We start from the raw sequence: 17,735 nt of genomic DNA on the forward strand, positions 1-17,735 counted from the left end.
CTAAAATATCGCTTATTTCCATAGAAATCCCTGTTTTTAACCTAAAATATCGCTTATTTTCATAGAAATCCCTGTTTTTAACCTAAAATATCGCTTATTTCCATAGAAATCCCTGTTTTTCCCCTTAAATATCGCTTATTTTCATAGAAATCCTTGTTTTTAACCTAAAATATCACTTATTATCATAGAAATCCCTGTTTTTCCCCTTAAATATCGCTTATTTTCATAGAAATCCTTGTTTTTAACCTAAAATATCGCTTATTTTCCTAGAAATCCTTGTTTTAACCTCAAATATCACTTATTTTCATAGAAATCCCTGTTTTTAACCTAAAATATCGCTTATTTCCATAGAAATCCCTGTTTTTCCCTTAAATATCGCTTATTTTCCTAGAAATCCCTGTTTTTAACCTAAAATATCGCTTATTTTCATAGAAATCCCTGTTTTTCCCCTTAAATATCGCTTGTTTTCATAGAAATCCCTGTTTTTAACCTAAAATATCGCTTATTTTCATAGAAATCCCTGTTTTTAACCTCAAATATTGCTTATTTTCATAGAAATCCCTGTTTTTAACCTAAAATATAGCTTATTTTCATAGAAATCCCTGTTTTTAACCTAAAATATCGCTTATTTTCATAGAAATCCCAGTTTTTATCCTCAAATATCGCTTATTTTCATAGAAATCCCTGTTTTTAACCTAAAATATCGCTTATTTCCATAGAAATCCCTGTTTTTAACCTAAAATATCGCTTATTTTCATAGAAATCCCTGTTTTTCCCCTTAATTATCGCTTATTTTCATAGAAATCCCTGTTTTTAACCTAAAATATCGCTTATTTTCCTAGAAATCCCTCTTTTTAACCTAAAATATCGCTTATTTTCATAGAAATCCCTGTTTTTAACCTAAAATATCGCTTATTTTCATAGAAATCCCTGTTTTTAACCTAAAATATCGCTTATTTTCATAGAAATTCCTTGTTTTTAACCTAAAATATCGCTTATTTTCATAGAAATCCCTGTTTTTCCCCTTAAATATCGCTTATTTTCATAGAAATCCCTGTTTTTAACCTAAAATATCGCTTATTTCCATAGAAATCCCTGTTTTTCCCCTTAAATATCGCTTATTTTCATAGAAATCCCTGTTTTTAACCTAAGATATCGCTTATTTTCATAGAAATCCCTGTTTTTAACCTAAAATATTGCTTATTTTCATAGAAATCCCTGTTTTTAACCTAAAATATAGCTTATTTTCATAGAAATCCCTGTTTTTAACCTCAAATATCGCTTATTTTCATAGAAATCCCTGTTTTTCCCCCTTAAATATCGCTTGTTTTCATAGAAATCCCTGTTTTTAACCTAAAATATCGCTTATTTTCATAGAAATCCCTGTTTTTAACCTCAAATATCGCTTATTTTCATAGAAATCCCTGTTTTTAACCAAAAATATAGCTTATTTTCATAGAAATCCCTGTTTTTAACCTAAAATATCGCTTATTTTCATAGAAATCCCAGTTTTTTATCCTCAAATATCGCTTATTTCCATAGAAATCCCTGTTTTTCCCCTTAAATATCGCTTATTTTCATAGAAATCCCTGTTTTTAACCTAAAATATCGCTTATTTCCATAGAAATCCCTGTTTTTAACCTAAAATATCGCTTATTTTCATAGAAATCCCTGTTTTTAACCTAAAATATCGCTTATTTTCCTAGAAATCCCTCTTTTTAACCTAAAATATCGCTTATTTTCATAGAAATCCCTGTTTTTAACCTCAAATATCGCTTATTTTCATAGAAATCCCTCTTTTTAACCTAAAATATCGCTTATTTCCATAGAAATCCCTGTTTTTAACCTAAAATATCGCTTATTTTCATAGAAATCCCTGTTTTTAACCTAAAATATCGCTTATTTCCATAGAAATCCCTGTTTTTCCCCTTAAATATCGCTTATTTTCATAGAAATCCTTGTTTTTAACCTAAAATATCGCTTATTTTCATAGAAATCCCTGTTTTTCCCCTTAAATATCGCTTATTTTCATAGAAATCCCTGTTTTTAACCTAAAATATCGCTTATTTTCCTAGAAATCCTTGTTTTTAACCTAAAATATCACTTATTTTCATAGAAATCCCTGTTTTTAACCTCAAATATCGCTTATTTTCATAGAAATCCCTGTTTTTCCCCTTAAATATCGCTTATTTTCCTAGAAATCCCTGTTTTTAACCTAAAATATCGCTTATTTTCATAGAAATCCCTGTTTTTCCCCTCAAATATCGCTTGTTTTCATAGAAATCCCTGTTTTTAACCTAAAATATCGCTTATTTTCATAGAAATCCCTGTTTTTAACCTCAAATATCGCTTATTTTCATAGAAATCCCTGTTTTTAACCTAAAATATCACTTATTTCCATTGAAATCCCAGTTTTTAACCTAAAATATCGCTTATTTTCATAGAAATCCCAGTTTTTATCCTCAAATATCGCTTATTTTCATAGAAATCCCTGTTTTTCCCCTTAAATATCGCTTATTTTCATAGAAATCCCAGTTTTTAACCTCAAATATCGCTTATTTTCATAGAAATCCCTGTTTTTCCCCTTAAATATCGCTTATTTCCATAGAAATCCCTGTTTTTCCCCTTAAATATCGCTTATTTTCATAGAAATCCCTGTTTTTCCCCTTAAATATCGCTTATTTTCCTAGAAATCCCTGTTTTTAACCTCAACTATCGCTTATTTTCATAGAAATCCCTGTTTTTAACCTAAAATATCGCTTATTTCCATAGAAATCCCTGTTTTTCCCCTTAAATATCGCTTATTTTCATAGAAATCCCTGTTTTTAACCTAAGATATCACTTATTTTCATAGAAATCCCTGTTTTTCCCCTTAAATATCGCTTATTTTCATAGAAATCCTTGTTTTTAACCTAAAATATCACTTACTTTCATAGAAATCCCTGTTTTTAACCTAAAATATCGCTTATTTCCATAGAAATCCCTGTTTTTAACCTAAAATATCGCTTATTTTCATAGAAATCCCTGTTTTTAACCTCAAATATCGCTTATTTCCATAGAAATCCCTGTTTTTCCCCTTAAATATCGCTTATTTTCCTAGAAATCCCTCTTTTTAACCTAAAATATCGCTTATTTTCATAGAAATCCCTGTTTTTAACCTAAAATATCGCTTATTTCCATAGAAATCCCTGTTTTTAACCTCAAATATCGCTTATTTTCATAGAAATCCCTGTTTTTAACCTAAAATATCACTTATTTTCATAGAAATCCCTGTTTTTAACCTAAAATATCGCTTATTTTCATAGAAATCCCTGTTTTTAACCTAAAATATCGCTTATTTCCATAGAAATCCCTGTTTTTCCCCTTAAATATCGCTTATTTTCATAGAAATCCTTGTTTTTAACCTAAAATATCGCTTATTTTCATAGAAATCCCTGTTTTTAACCTAAAATATCGCTTATTTTCATAGAAATCCCAGTTTTTATCCTCAAATATCGCTTATTTTCATAGAAATCCCTGTTTTTAACCTTAAATATCGCTTATTTTCATAGAAATCCCTGTTTTTCCCCTTAAATATCGCTTATTTTCATAGAAATCCCTGTTTTTAACCTCAAATATCGCTTCTTTTCATAGAAATCCCTGTTTTTCCCCATAAATATCGCTTATTTTCATAGAAATCCCTGTTTTTCCCCTTAAATATCGCTTATTTTCATAGAAATCCCTGTTTTTAACCTAAAATATCGCTTATTTTCATAGAAATCCCTGTTTTTAACCTCAAATATCGCTTATTTTCATAGAAATCCCTGTTTTTCCCCTTAAATAACGCTTATTTTCATAGAAATCCCTGTTTTTAACCTTAAATATCGCTTATTTTCATAGAAATCCCTGTTTTTAACCTAAAATATCGCTTATTTTCATAGAAATCCCTGTTTTTCCCCTTAAATATCGCTTATTTCCATAGAAATCCCTGTTTTTAACCTAAAATATCACTTATTTTCATAGAAATCCCTGTTTTTCCCCTTAATTATCGCTTATTTTCCTAGAAATCCCTGTTTTTAACCTAAAATATCGCTTATTTTCCTAGAAATCCCTCTTTTTAACCTAAAATATCGCTTATTTTCATAGAAATCCCTGTTTTTAACCTAAAATATCGCTTATTTTCATAGAAATTCCCTGTTTTTAACCTAAAATATCGCTTATTTTCATAGAAATCCCTGTTTTTCCCCTTAAATATCGCTTATTTTCATAGAAATCCTTGTTTTTAACCTAAGATATCACTTATTTTCATAGAAATCCCTGTTTTTCCCCTTAAATATCGCTTATTTTCATAGAAATCCTTGTTTTTAACCTAAAATATCACTTACTTTCATAGAAATCCCTGTTTTTAACCTAAAATATCGCTTATTTCCATAGAAATCCCTGTTTTTAACCTAAAATATCGCTTATTTTCATAGAAATCCCTGTTTTTAACCTCAAATATCGCTTATTTCCATAGAAATCCCTGTTTTTAACCTCAAATATCGCTTATTTTCCTAGAAATCCCTCTTTTTAACCTAAAATATCGCTTATTTTCATAGAAATCCCTGTTTTTAACCTAAAATATCGCTTATTTCCATAGAAATCCCTGTTTTTAACCTCAAATATCGCTTATTTTCATAGAAATCCCTGTTTTTAACCTAAAATATCACTTATTTTCATAGAAATCCCTGTTTTTAACCTAAAATATCGCTTATTTTCATAGAAATCCCTGTTTTTAACCTAAAATATCGCTTATTTCCATAGAAATCCCTGTTTTTCCCCTTAAATATCGCTTATTTTCATAGAAATCCTTGTTTTTAACCTAAAATATCGCTTATTTTCATAGAAATCCCTGTTTTTAACCTAAAATATCGCTTATTTTCATAGAAATCCCAGTTTTTATCCTCAAATATCGCTTATTTTCATAGAAATCCCTGTTTTTAACCTTAAATATCGCTTATTTTCATAGAAATCCCTGTTTTTCCCCTTAAATATCGCTTATTTTCATAGAAATCCCTGTTTTTAACCTCAAATATCGCTTCTTTTCATAGAAATCCCTGTTTTTCCCCATAAATATCGCTTATTTTCATAGAAATCCCTGTTTTTCCCCTTAAATATCGCTTATTTTCATAGAAATCCCTGTTTTTAACCTAAAATATCGCTTATTTTCATAGAAATCCCTGTTTTTAACCTCAAATATCGCTTATTTTCATAGAAATCCCTGTTTTTCCCCTTAAATAACGCTTATTTTCATAGAAATCCCTGTTTTTAACCTTAAATATCGCTTATTTTCATAGAAATCCCTGTTTTTAACCTAAAATATCGCTTATTTTCATAGAAATCCCTGTTTTTCCCCTTAAATATCGCTTATTTCCATAGAAATCCCTGTTTTTAACCTAAAATATCGCTTATTTTCCTAGAAATCCCTGTATTTAACCTCAAATATCGCTTATTTTCATAGAAATCCCTGTTTTTCCCCTTAAATATCGCTTATTTTCCTAGAAATCCCTGTTTTTAACCTCAAATATCGCTTATTTTCCTAGAAATCCCTGTTTTTAACCTCAAATATCGCTTATTTTCATAGAAATCCCTGTTTTTCCCCTTAAATATCGCTTATTTTCCTAGAAATCCCTGTTTTTAACCTCAAATATCGCTTATTTTCATAGAAATCCCTGTTTTTCCCATTAAATATCGCTTATTTTCCTAGAAATCCCTGTTTTTAACCTAAAATATCGCTTATTTTCATAGAAATCCCTGTTTTTAACCTAAAATATCGCTTATTTTCATAGAAATCCCTGTTTTTAACCTAAAATATCGCTTATTTCCATAGAAATCCCTGTTTTTCCCCTTAAATATCGCTTATTTTCATAGAAATCCTTGTTTTTAACCTAAAATATCACTTATTTTCATAGAAATCCCTGTTTTTCCCCTTAAATATCGCTTATTTTCATAGAAATCCCTGTTTTTAACCTAAAATATCGCTTATTTCCATAGAAATCCCTGTTTTTCCCCTTAAATATCGCTTATTTTCATAGAAATCCTTGTTTTTAACCTAAAATATCACTTATTTTCATAGAAATCCCTGTTTTTAACCTAAAATATCGCTTATTTTCATAGAAATCCCTGTTTTTCCCCTTAAATATCGCTTATTTTCATAGAAATCCCTGTTTTTAACCTAAAATATCGCTTATTTTCATAGAAATCCCTGTTTTTCCCCTTAAATATCGCTTATTTTCATAGAAATCCCTGTTTTTAACCTAAAATATCGCTTATTTTCATAGAAATCCCTGTTTTTAACCTCAAATATCGCTTATTTTCATAGAAATCCCTGTTTTTAACCTAAAATATAGCTTATTTTCATAGAAATCCCTGTTTTTAACCTCAAATATCGCTTATTTTCATAGAAATCCCTGTTTTTAACCTAAAATATCGCTTATTTTCATAGAAATCCCTGTTTTTCCCCTTAATTATCGCTTATTTTCATAGAAATCCCTGTTTTTAACCTAAAATATCGCTTATTTTCCCTAGAAATCCCTCTTTTTAACCTAAAATATCGCTTATTTTCATAGAAATCCCTGTTTTTAACCTAAAATATTGCTTATTTTCATAGAAATCCCTGTATTTCCCCTTAAATATCGCTTATTTTCCTAGAAATCCCTGTTTTTAACCTAAAATATCGCTTATTTTCATAGAAATCCCTGTTTTTAACCTCAAATATCGCTTATTTCCATAGAAATCCCTGTTTTTAACCTCAAATATCGCTTATTTTCATAGAAATCCCTGTTTTTAACCTAAATTATCGCTTATTTCCATAGAAATCCGTGTTTTTCCCCTTAAATATCGCTTATTTTCATAGAAATCCTTGTTTTTAACCTAAAATATCGCTTATTTCCATAGAAATCCCAGTTTTTAACCTAAGATATCACTTATTTTCCTAGAAATCCCTGTTTTGAACCTGAAATATCGCTTATTTTCATAGAAATCCCTGTTTTTAACCTCAAATATCGCTTATTTCCATAGAAATCCCTGTTTTTAACCTAAAATATCGCTTATTTTCATAGAAATCCCTGTTTTTAACCTAAAATATCGCTTATTTCCATAGAAATCCCTGTTTTTCCCCTTAAATATCGCTTATTTTCCTAGAAATCCCTCTTTTTAACCTAAAATATCGCTTATTTTCATAGAAATCCCTGTTTTTCCCCTCAAATATCGCTTATTTTCATAGAAATCCCTGTTTTTAACCTCAAATATCACTTATTTTCATAGAAATCCCTGTTTTTAACCTAAAATATCGCTTATTTTCATAGAAATCCCTGTTTTTAACCTAAAATATCGCTTATTTCCATAGAAATCCCTGTTTTTCCCCTTAAATATCGCTTATTTTCATAGAAATCCTTGTTTTTAACCTAAAATATCACTTATTTTCATAGAAATCCCTGTTTTTCCCCTTAAATATCGCTTATTTTCATAGAAATTCCTTGTTTTTAACCTAAAATATCGCTTATTTTCCTAGAAATCCTTGTTTTTAACCTCAAATATCACTTATTTTCATAGAAATCCCTGTTTTTAACCTAAAATATCGCTTATTTCCATAGAAATCCCTGTTTTTCCCCTTAAATATCGCTTATTTTCCTAGAAATCCCTGTTTTTAACCTAAAATATCGCTTATTTCCATAGAAATCCCTGTTTTTCCCCATAAATATCGCTTATTTTCATAGAAATCCCTGTTTTTCCCCTTAAATATCGCTTATTTTCATAGAAATCCCTGTTTTTAACCTAAAATATCGCTTATTTTCATAGAAATCCCTGTTTTTAACCTCAAATATCGCTTATTTTCATAGAAATCCCTGTTTTTCCCCTTAAATAACGCTTATTTTCATAGAAATCCCTGTTTTTAACCTTAAATATCGCTTATTTTCATAGAAATCCCTGTTTTTAACCTAAAATATCGCTTATTTTCATAGAAATCCCTGTTTTTCCCCTTAAATATCGCTTATTTCCATAGAAATCCCTGTTTTTAACCTAAAATATCGCTTATTTTCCTAGAAATCCCTGTATTTAACCTCAAATATCGCTTATTTTCATAGAAATCCCTGTTTTTCCCCTTAAATATCGCTTATTTTCCTAGAAATCCCTGTTTTTAACCTCAAATATCGCTTATTTTCCTAGAAATCCCTGTTTTTAACCTCAAATATCGCTTATTTTCATAGAAATCCCTGTTTTTCCCCTTAAATATCGCTTATTTTCCTAGAAATCCCTGTTTTTAACCTCAAATATCGCTTATTTTCATAGAAATCCCTGTTTTTCCCATTAAATATCGCTTATTTCCATAGAAATCCCTGTTTTTCCCCTTAAATATCGCTTATTTTCATAGAAATCCCTGTTTTTAACCTAAAATATCGCTTATTTTCATAGAAATCCCTGTTTTTAACCTAAAATATCGCTTATTTCCATAGAAATCCCTGTTTTTCCCCTTAAATATCGCTTATTTTCATAGAAATCCTTGTTTTTAACCTAAAATATCACTTATTTTCATAGAAATCCCTGTTTTTCCCCTTAAATATCGCTTATTTTCATAGAAATCCCTGTTTTTAACCTAAAATATCGCTTATTTCCATAGAAATCCCTGTTTTTCCCCTTAAATATCGCTTATTTTCATAGAAATCCTTGTTTTTAACCTAAAATATCACTTATTTTCATAGAAATCCCTGTTTTTAACCTAAAATATCGCTTATTTTCATAGAAATCCCTGTTTTTCCCCTTAAATATCGCTTATTTTCATAGAAATCCCTGTTTTTAACCTAAAATATCGCTTATTTTCATAGAAATCCCTGTTTTTCCCCTTAAATATCGCTTGTTTTCATAGAAATCCCTGTTTTTAACCTAAAATATCGCTTATTTTCATAGAAATCCCTGTTTTTAACCTCAAATATCGCTTATTTTCATAGAAATCCCTGTTTTTAACCTAAAATATAGCTTATTTTCATAGAAATCCCTGTTTTTAACCTCAAATATCGCTTATTTTCATAGAAATCCCTGTTTTTAACCTAAAATATCGCTTATTTTCATAGAAATCCCTGTTTTTCCCCTTAATTATCGCTTATTTTCATAGAAATCCCTGTTTTTAACCTAAAATATCGCTTATTTTCCTAGAAATCCCTCTTTTTAACCTAAAATATCGCTTATTTTCATAGAAATCCCTGTTTTTAACCTAAAATATTGCTTATTTTCATAGAAATCCCTGTATTTCCCCTTAAATATCGCTTATTTTCCTAGAAATCCCTGTTTTTAACCTAAAATATCGCTTATTTTCATAGAAATCCCTGTTTTTAACCTCAAATATCGCTTATTTCCATAGAAATCCCTGTTTTTAACCTCAAATATCGCTTATTTTCATAGAAATCCCTGTTTTTAACCTAAATTATCGCTTATTTCCATAGAAATCCCTGTTTTTCCCCTTAAATATCGCTTATTTTCATAGAAATCCTTGTTTTTAACCTAAAATATCGCTTATTTCCATAGAAATCCCAGTTTTTAACCTAAGATATCACTTATTTTCCTAGAAATCCCTGTTTTGAACCTGAAATATCGCTTATTTTCATAGAAATCCCTGTTTTTAACCTCAAATATCGCTTATTTCCATAGAAATCCCTGTTTTTAACCTAAAATATCGCTTATTTTCATAGAAATCCCTGTTTTTAACCTAAAATATCGCTTATTTCCATAGAAATCCCTGTTTTTCCCCTTAAATATCGCTTATTTTCCTAGAAATCCCTCTTTTTAACCTAAAATATCGCTTATTTTCATAGAAATCCCTGTTTTTCCCCTCAAATATCGCTTATTTTCATAGAAATCCCTGTTTTTAACCTCAAATATCACTTATTTTCATAGAAATCCCTGTTTTTAACCTAAAATATCGCTTATTTTCATAGAAATCCCTGTTTTTAACCTAAAATATCGCTTATTTCCATAGAAATCCCTGTTTTTCCCCTTAAATATCGCTTATTTTCATAGAAATCCTTGTTTTTAACCTAAAATATCACTTATTTTCATAGAAATCCCTGTTTTTCCCCTTAAATATCGCTTATTTTCATAGAAATTCCTTGTTTTTAACCTAAAATATCGCTTATTTTCCTAGAAATCCTTGTTTTTAACCTCAAATATCACTTATTTTCATAGAAATCCCTGTTTTTAACCTAAAATATCGCTTATTTCCATAGAAATCCCTGTTTTTCCCCTTAAATATCGCTTATTTTCCTAGAAATCCCTGTTTTTAACCTAAAATATCGCTTATTTTCATAGAAATCCCTGTTTTTCCCCTTAAATATCGCTTGTTTTCATAGAAATCCCAGTTTTTAACCTAAAATATCGCTTATTTTCATAGAAATCCCTGTTTTTAACCTCAAATATTGCTTATTTTCATAGAAATCCCTGTTTTTAACCTAAAATATAGCTTATTTTCATAGAAATCCCTGTTTTTAACCTAAAATATCGCTTATTTTCATAGAAATCCCAGTTTTTATCCTCAAATATCGCTTATTTTCATAGAAATCCCTGTTTTTAACCTAAAATATCGCTTATTTCCATAGAAATCCCTGTTTTTAACCTAAAATATCGCTTATTTTCATAGAAATCCCTGTTTTTCCCCTTAATTATCGCTTATTTTCATAGAAATCCCTGTTTTTAACCTAAAATATCGCTTATTTTCCTAGAAATCCCTCTTTTTAACCTAAAATATCGCTTATTTTCATAGAAATCCCTGTTTTTAACCTAAAATATCGCTTATTTTCATAGAAATTCCTTGTTTTTAACCTAAAATATCGCTTATTTTCATAGAAATCCCTGTTTTTCCCCTTAAATATCGCTTATTTTCATAGAAATCCCTGTTTTTAACCTAAAATATCGCTTATTTCCATAGAAATCCCTGTTTTTCCCCTTAAATATCGCTTATTTTCATAGAAATCCCTGTTTTTAACCTAAGATATCGCTTATTTTCATAGAAATCCCTGTTTTTAACCTAAAATATCGCTTATTTTCATAGAAATCCCTGTTTTTCCCCTTAATTATCGCTTATTTTCCTAGAAATCCCTGTTTTTAACCTCAAATATCGCTTATTTTCATAGAAATCCCTGTTTTTCCCCTTAAATATCGCTTGTTTTCATAGAAATCCCTGTTTTTAACCTAAAATATCGCTTATTTTCATAGAAATCCCTGTTTTTAACCTAAAATATCGCTTATTTTCCTAGAAATCCCTCTTTTTAACCAAAAATATAGCTTATTTTCATAGAAATCCCTGTTTTTAACCTAAAATATCGCTTATTTCCATAGAAATCCCTGTTTTTATCCTCAAATATCGCTTATTTCCATAGAAATCCCTGTTTTTCCCCTTAAATATCGCTTATTTTCATAGAAATCCCTGTTTTTAACCTCAAATATCGCTTATTTTCATAGAAATCCCTGTTTTTAACCTAAAATATCGCTTATTTTCATAGAAATCCCAGTTTTTAACCTCAAATATCGCTTATTTTCATAGAAATCCCTGTTTTTAACCTAAAATATCGCTTATTTTCCTAGAAATCCCTCTTTTTAACCTAAAATATCGCTTATTTCCATAGAAATCCCTGTTTTTAACCTAAAATATCGCTTATTTTCATAGAAATCCCTGTTTTTAACCTAAAATATCGCTTATTTCCATAGAAATCCCTGTTTTTCCCCTTAAATATCGCTTATTTTCATAGAAATCCTTGTTTTTAACCTAAAATATCACTTATTTTCATAGAAATCCCTGTTTTTCCCCTTAAATATCGCTTATTTTCATAGAAATCCCTGTTTTTAACCTAAAATATCGCTTATTTTCCTAGAAATCCTTGTTTTTAACCTAAAATATCACTTATTTTCATAGAAATCCCTGTTTTTAACCTAAAATATCGCTTATTTTCATAGAAATCCCTGTTTTTCCCCTTAAATATCGCTTATTTTCCTAGAAATCCCTGTTTTTAACCTAAAATATCACTTATTTTCATAGAAATCCCTGTTTTTCCCCTTAAATATCGCTTGTTTTCAGAGAAATCCCTGTTTTTAACCTAAAATATCGCTTATTTTCATAGAAATCCCTGTTTTTAACCTCAAATATCGCTTATTTTCATAGAAATCCCTGTTTTTAACCTCAAATATAGCTTATTTTCATAGAAATCCCTGTTTTTAACCTAAGATATCGCTTATTTTCTTAGAAATCCCAGTTTTTATCCTCAAATATCGCTTATTTTCATAGAAATCCCTGTTTTTAACCTAAAATATCGCTTATTTCCATAGAAATCCCTGTTTTTCCCCTTAAATATCGCTTATTTTCATAGAAATCCCTGTTTTTCCCCTTAATTATCGCTTATTTTCATAGAAATCCCTGTTTTTAACCTAAAATATCGCTTATTTTCCTAGAAATCCCTCTTTTTAACCTAAAATATCGCTTATTTTCATAGAAATCCCTGTTTTTAACCTAAAATATCGCTTATTTTCATAGAAATCCCTGTTTTTAACCTAAAATATCGCTTATTTTCATAGAAATTCCTTGTTTTTAACCTAAAATATCGCTTATTTTCATAGAAATCCCTGTTTTTCCCCTTAAATATCGCTTATTTTCATAGAAATCCCTGTTTTTAACCTAAAATATCGCTTATTTCCATAGAAATCCCTGTTTTTCCCCTTAAATATCGCTTATTTTCATAGAAATCCTTGTTTTTAACCTAAGATATCACTTATTTTCATAGAAATCCCTGTTTTTCCCCTTAAATATCGCTTATTTTCATAGAAATCCTTGTTTTTAACCTAAAATATCACTTACTTTCATAGAAATCCCTGTTTTTAACCTAAAATATCGCTTATTTCCATAGAAATCCCTGTTTTTAACCTAAAATATCGCTTATTTTCATAGAAATCCCAGTTTTTATCCTCAAATATCGCTTATTTCCATAGAAATCCCTGTTTTTCCCCTTAAATATCGCTTATTTTCATAGAAATCCCTGTTTTTAACCTAAAATATCGCTTATTTCCATAGAAATCCCTGTTTTTAACCTAAAATATCGCTTATTTTCATAGAAATCCCAGTTTTTAACCTCAAATATCGCTTATTTTCATAGAAATCCCTGTTTTTAACCTAAAATATCGCTTATTTTCCTAGAAATCCCTCTTTTTAACCTAAAATATCGCTTATTTCCATAGAAATCCCTGTTTTTAACCTAAAATATCGCTTATTTTCATAGAAATCCCTGTTTTTAACCTAAAATATCGCTTATTTCCATAGAAATCCCTGTTTTTCCCCTTAAATATCGCTTATTTTCATAGAAATCCTTGTTTTTAACCTAAAATATCACTTATTTTCATAGAAATCCCTGTTTTTCCCCTTAAATATCGCTTATTTTCATAGAAATCCCTGTTTTTAACCTAAAATATCGCTTATTTTCCTAGAAATCCTTGTTTTTAACCTAAAATATCACTTATTTTCATAGAAATCCCTGTTTTTAACCTAAAATATCGCTTATTTTCATAGAAATCCCTGTTTTTCCCCTTAAATATCGCTTATTTTCCTAGAAATCCCTGTTTTTAACCTAAAATATCGCTTATTTTCATAGAAATCCCTGTTTTTCCCCTTAAATATCGCTTGTTTTCATAGAAATCCCTGTTTTTAACCTAAAATATCGCTTATTTTCATAGAAATCCCTGTTTTTAACCTCAAATATCGCTTATTTTCATAGAAATCCCTGTTTTTAACCTAAAATATAGCTTATTTTCATAGAAATCCCTGTTTTTAACCTAAGATATCGCTTATTTTCATAGAAATCCCGGTTTTTATCCTCAAATATCGCTTATTTTCATAGAAATCCCTGTTTTTAACCTAAGATATCGCTTATTTCCATAGAAATCCCTGTTTTTCCCCTTAAATATCGCTTATTTTCATAGAAATCCCTGTTTTTCCCCTTAATTATCGCTTATTTTCATAGAAATCCCTGTTTTTAACCTAAAATATCGCTTATTTTCCTAGAAATCCCTCTTTTTAACCTAAAATATCGCTTATTTTCATAGAAATCCCTGTTTTTAACCTAAAATATCGCTTATTTTCATAGAAATCCCTGTTTTTAACCTCAAATATCGCTTATTTTCATAGAAATCCCTGTTTTTAACCAAAAATATAGCTTATTTTCATAGAAATCCCTGTTTTTCCCCTTAAATATCGCTTGTTTTCATAGAAATCCCTGTTTTTAACCTAAAATATCGCTTATTTCCATAGAAATCCCTGTTTTTCCCCTTAAATATCGCTTATTTTCATAGAAATCCTTGTTTTTAACCTATCACTTATTTTCATAGAAATCCCTGTTTTTCCCCTTAAATATCGCTTATTTTCATAGAAATCCTTGTTTTTAACCTAAAATATCACTTACTTTCATAGAAATCCCTGTTTTTAACCTAAAATATCGCTTATTTCCATAGAAATCCCTGTTTTTAACCTAAAATATCGCTTATTTTCATAGAAATCCCTGTTTTTAACCTCAAATATCGCTTATTTCCATAGAAATCCCTGTTTTTCCCCTTAAATATCGCTTATTTTCCTAGAAATCCCTCTTTTTAACCTAAAATATCGCTTATTTTCATAGAAATCCCTGTTTTTAACCTAAAATATCGCTTATTTCCATAGAAATCCCTGTTTTTAACCTCAAATATCGCTTATTTTCATAGAAATCCCTGTTTTTAACCTAAAATATCACTTATTTTCATAGAAATCCCTGTTTTTAACCTAAAATATCGCTTATTTTCATAGAAATCCCTGTTTTTAACCTAAAATATTGCTTATTTCCATAGAAATCCCTGTTTTTAACCTTAAATATCGCTTATTTTCATAGAAATCCTTGTTTTTAACCTAAAATATCGCTTATTTTCATAGAAATCCCTGTTTTTAACCTAAAATATCGCTTATTTTCATAGAAATCCCAGTTTTTAACCTCAAATATCGCTTATTTTCATAGAAATCCCTGTTTTTAACCTTAAATATCGCTTATTTTCATAGAAATCCCTGTTTTTCCCCTTAAATATCGCTTATTTTCATAGAAATCCCTGTTTTTAACCTCAAATATCGCTTCTTTTCATAGAAATCCCTGTTTTTCCCCTTAAATATCGCTTATTTTCATAGAAATCCCTGTTTTTCCCCTTAAATATCGCTTATTTTCATAGAAATCCCTGTTTTTAACCTAAAATATCGCTTATTTCCATAGAAATCCCTGTTTTTAACCTCAAATATCGCTTATTTTCATAGAAATCCCTGTTTTTCCCCTTAAATATCGCTTATTTTCATAGAAATCCCTGTTTTTAACCTTAAATATCGCTTATTTTCATAGAAATCCCTGTTTTTAACCTAAAATATCGCTTATTTTCATAGAAATCCCTGTTTTTCCCCTTAAATATCGCTTATTTCCATAGAAATCCCTGTTTTTAACCTAAAATATCGCTTATTTTCCTAGAAATCCCTGTATTTAACCTCAAATATCGCTTATTTTCATAGAAATCCCTGTTTTTCCCCTTAAATATCGCTTATTTTCCTAGAAATCCCTGTTTTTAACCTAAAATATCGCTTATTTTCCTAGAAATCCCTGTTTTTAACCTCAAATATCGCTTATTTTCATAGAAATCCCTGTTTTTAACCTCAAATATCGCTTATTTTCATAGAAATCCCTGTTTTTCCCCTTAAATATCGCTTATTTTCATAGAAATCCCTGTTTTTAACCTCAAATATCGCTTATTTTCATAGAAATCCCTGTTTTTCCCATTAAATATCGCTTATTTTCATAGAAATCCCTGTTTTTCCCCTTAAATATCGCTTGTTTTCATAGAAATCCCTGTTTTTAACCTAAAATATCGCTTATTTTCATAGAAATCCCTGTTTTTAACCTAAAATATCGCTTATTTCCATAGAAATCCCTGTTTTTCCCCTTAAATATCGCTTATTTTCATAGAAATCCTTGTTTTTAACCTAAAATATCACTTATTTTCATAGAAATCCCTGTTTTTCCCCTTAAATATCGCTTATTTTCATAGAAATCCCTGTTTTTAACCTAAAATATCGCTTATTTCCATAGAAATCCCTGTTTTTCCCCTTAAATATCGCTTATTTTCATAGAAATCCTTGTTTTTAACCTAAAATATCACTTATTTTCATAGAAATCCCTGTTTTTAACCTAAAATATCGCTTATTTTCATAGAAATCCCTGTTTTTCCCCTTAAATATCGCTTATTTTCATAGAAATCCCTGTTTTTAACCTAAAATATCGCTTATTTTCATAGAAATCCCTGTTTTTCCCCTTAATTATCGCTTATTTTCATAGAAATCCCTGTTTTTAACCTAAAATATCGCTTATTTTCCTAGAAATCCCTCTTTTTAACCTAAAATATCGCTTATTTTCATAGAAATCCCTGTTTTTAACCTAAAATATCGCTTATTTTCATAGAAATCCCTGTTTTTCCCCTTAAATATCGCTTATTTTCCTAGAAATCCCTGTTTTTAACCTAAAATATCGCTTATTTTCATAGAAATCCCTGTTTTTAACCTCAAATATCGCTTATTTCCATAGAAATCCCTGTTTTTAACCTCAAATATCACTTATTTTCATAGAAATCCCTGTTTTTAACCTAAATTATCGCTTATTTCCATAGAAATCCGTGTTTTTCCCCTTAAATATCGCTTATTTTCATAGAAATCCTTGTTTTTAACCTAAAATATCACTTATTTTCATAGAAATCCCTGTTTTTCCCCTTAAATATCGCTTATTTTCATAGAAATCCTTGTTTTTAACCTAAAATATCACTTATTTTCATAGAAATCCCTGTTTTTAACCTAAAATATCGCTTATTTCCATAGAAATCCCTGTTTTTAACCTAAAATATCGCTTATTTTCATAGAAATCCCTGTTTTTAACCTAAAATATCGCTTATTTCCATAGAAATCCCTGTTTTTCCCCTTAAATATCGCTTATTTTCCTAGAAATCCCTCTTTTTAACCTAAAATATCGCTTATTTTCATAGAAATCCCTGTTTTTCCCCTCAAATATCGCTTATTTTCATAGAAATCCCTGTTTTTAACCTAAAATATCACTTATTTTCATAGAAATCCCTGTTTTTAACCTAAAATATCGCTTATTTTCATAGAAATCCCTGTTTTTAACCTAAAATATCGCTTATTTCCATAGAAATCCCTGTTTTTCCCCTTAAATATCGCTTATTTTCATAGAAATCCTTGTTTTTAACCTAAAATATCGCTTATTTTCATAGAAATCCCTGTTTTTAACCTAAAATATCGCTTATTTTCATAGAAATCCCAGTTTTTATCCTCAAATATCGCTTATTTTCATAGAAATCCCAGTTTTTCCCCTTAAATATCGCTTATTTTCATAGAAATCCCTGTTTTTAACCAAAAATATAGCTTATTTTCATAGAAATCCCAGTTTTTATCCTCAAATATCGCTTATTTTCATAGAAATCCCTGTTTTTCCCCTTAAATATCGCTTATTTTCATAGAAATCCCTGTTTTTCCCCTAAAATATCGCTTATTTCCATAGAAATCCCTGTTTTTAACCTAAAATATCGCTTATTTTCATAGAAATCCCTGTTTTTCCCCTTAAATATCGCTTATTTTCATAGAAATCCCTGTTTTTATCATCTAAATATCGCTTATTTTC

At 29.0% G+C, this 17,735-nt stretch overlaps 1 long non-coding RNA gene across 42 annotated transcripts in view; it reads right to left on the reverse strand.

Annotated features, from left to right (window-relative positions):
* Positions 1–379: 379 nt before the first annotated feature.
* LOC128078239 (uncharacterized) overlaps positions 380–17,735 on the reverse strand; it is a 62,927-nt gene continuing 45,571 nt past the window's right edge. The window contains exons 16-23 of one of the 42 annotated variants that reach the window (XR_008205400.1): positions 15,296–15,418; positions 14,968–15,131; positions 10,625–10,706; positions 7,918–7,958; positions 5,292–5,332; positions 4,964–5,045; positions 3,528–3,609; positions 380–818 (exon numbers count right to left, since the gene is read on the reverse strand). This is a non-coding gene — a long non-coding RNA (uncharacterized LOC128078239). Of the gene's footprint in view, positions 819–1,023; positions 1,230–3,149; positions 3,610–3,671; positions 3,897–4,187; positions 4,267–4,840; positions 5,046–5,106; positions 5,374–6,439; positions 6,522–7,648; positions 8,000–9,065; positions 9,148–9,598; positions 9,845–10,624; positions 10,707–14,885; positions 15,132–15,295; positions 15,419–16,320; positions 16,403–17,735 lie in introns of those variants that run through there. The other 41 variants (XR_008205402.1, XR_008205421.1, XR_008205409.1 and 38 more) reach the window with 41 other exon arrangements.

The sequence above is a fragment of the Tympanuchus pallidicinctus genome, unplaced genomic scaffold (genome assembly GCF_026119805.1).
Source record: "Tympanuchus pallidicinctus isolate F22 unplaced genomic scaffold, pur_lepc_1.0 scaffold160, whole genome shotgun sequence".
Classification (NCBI taxonomy): domain Eukaryota; kingdom Metazoa; phylum Chordata; class Aves; order Galliformes; family Phasianidae; genus Tympanuchus; species Tympanuchus pallidicinctus.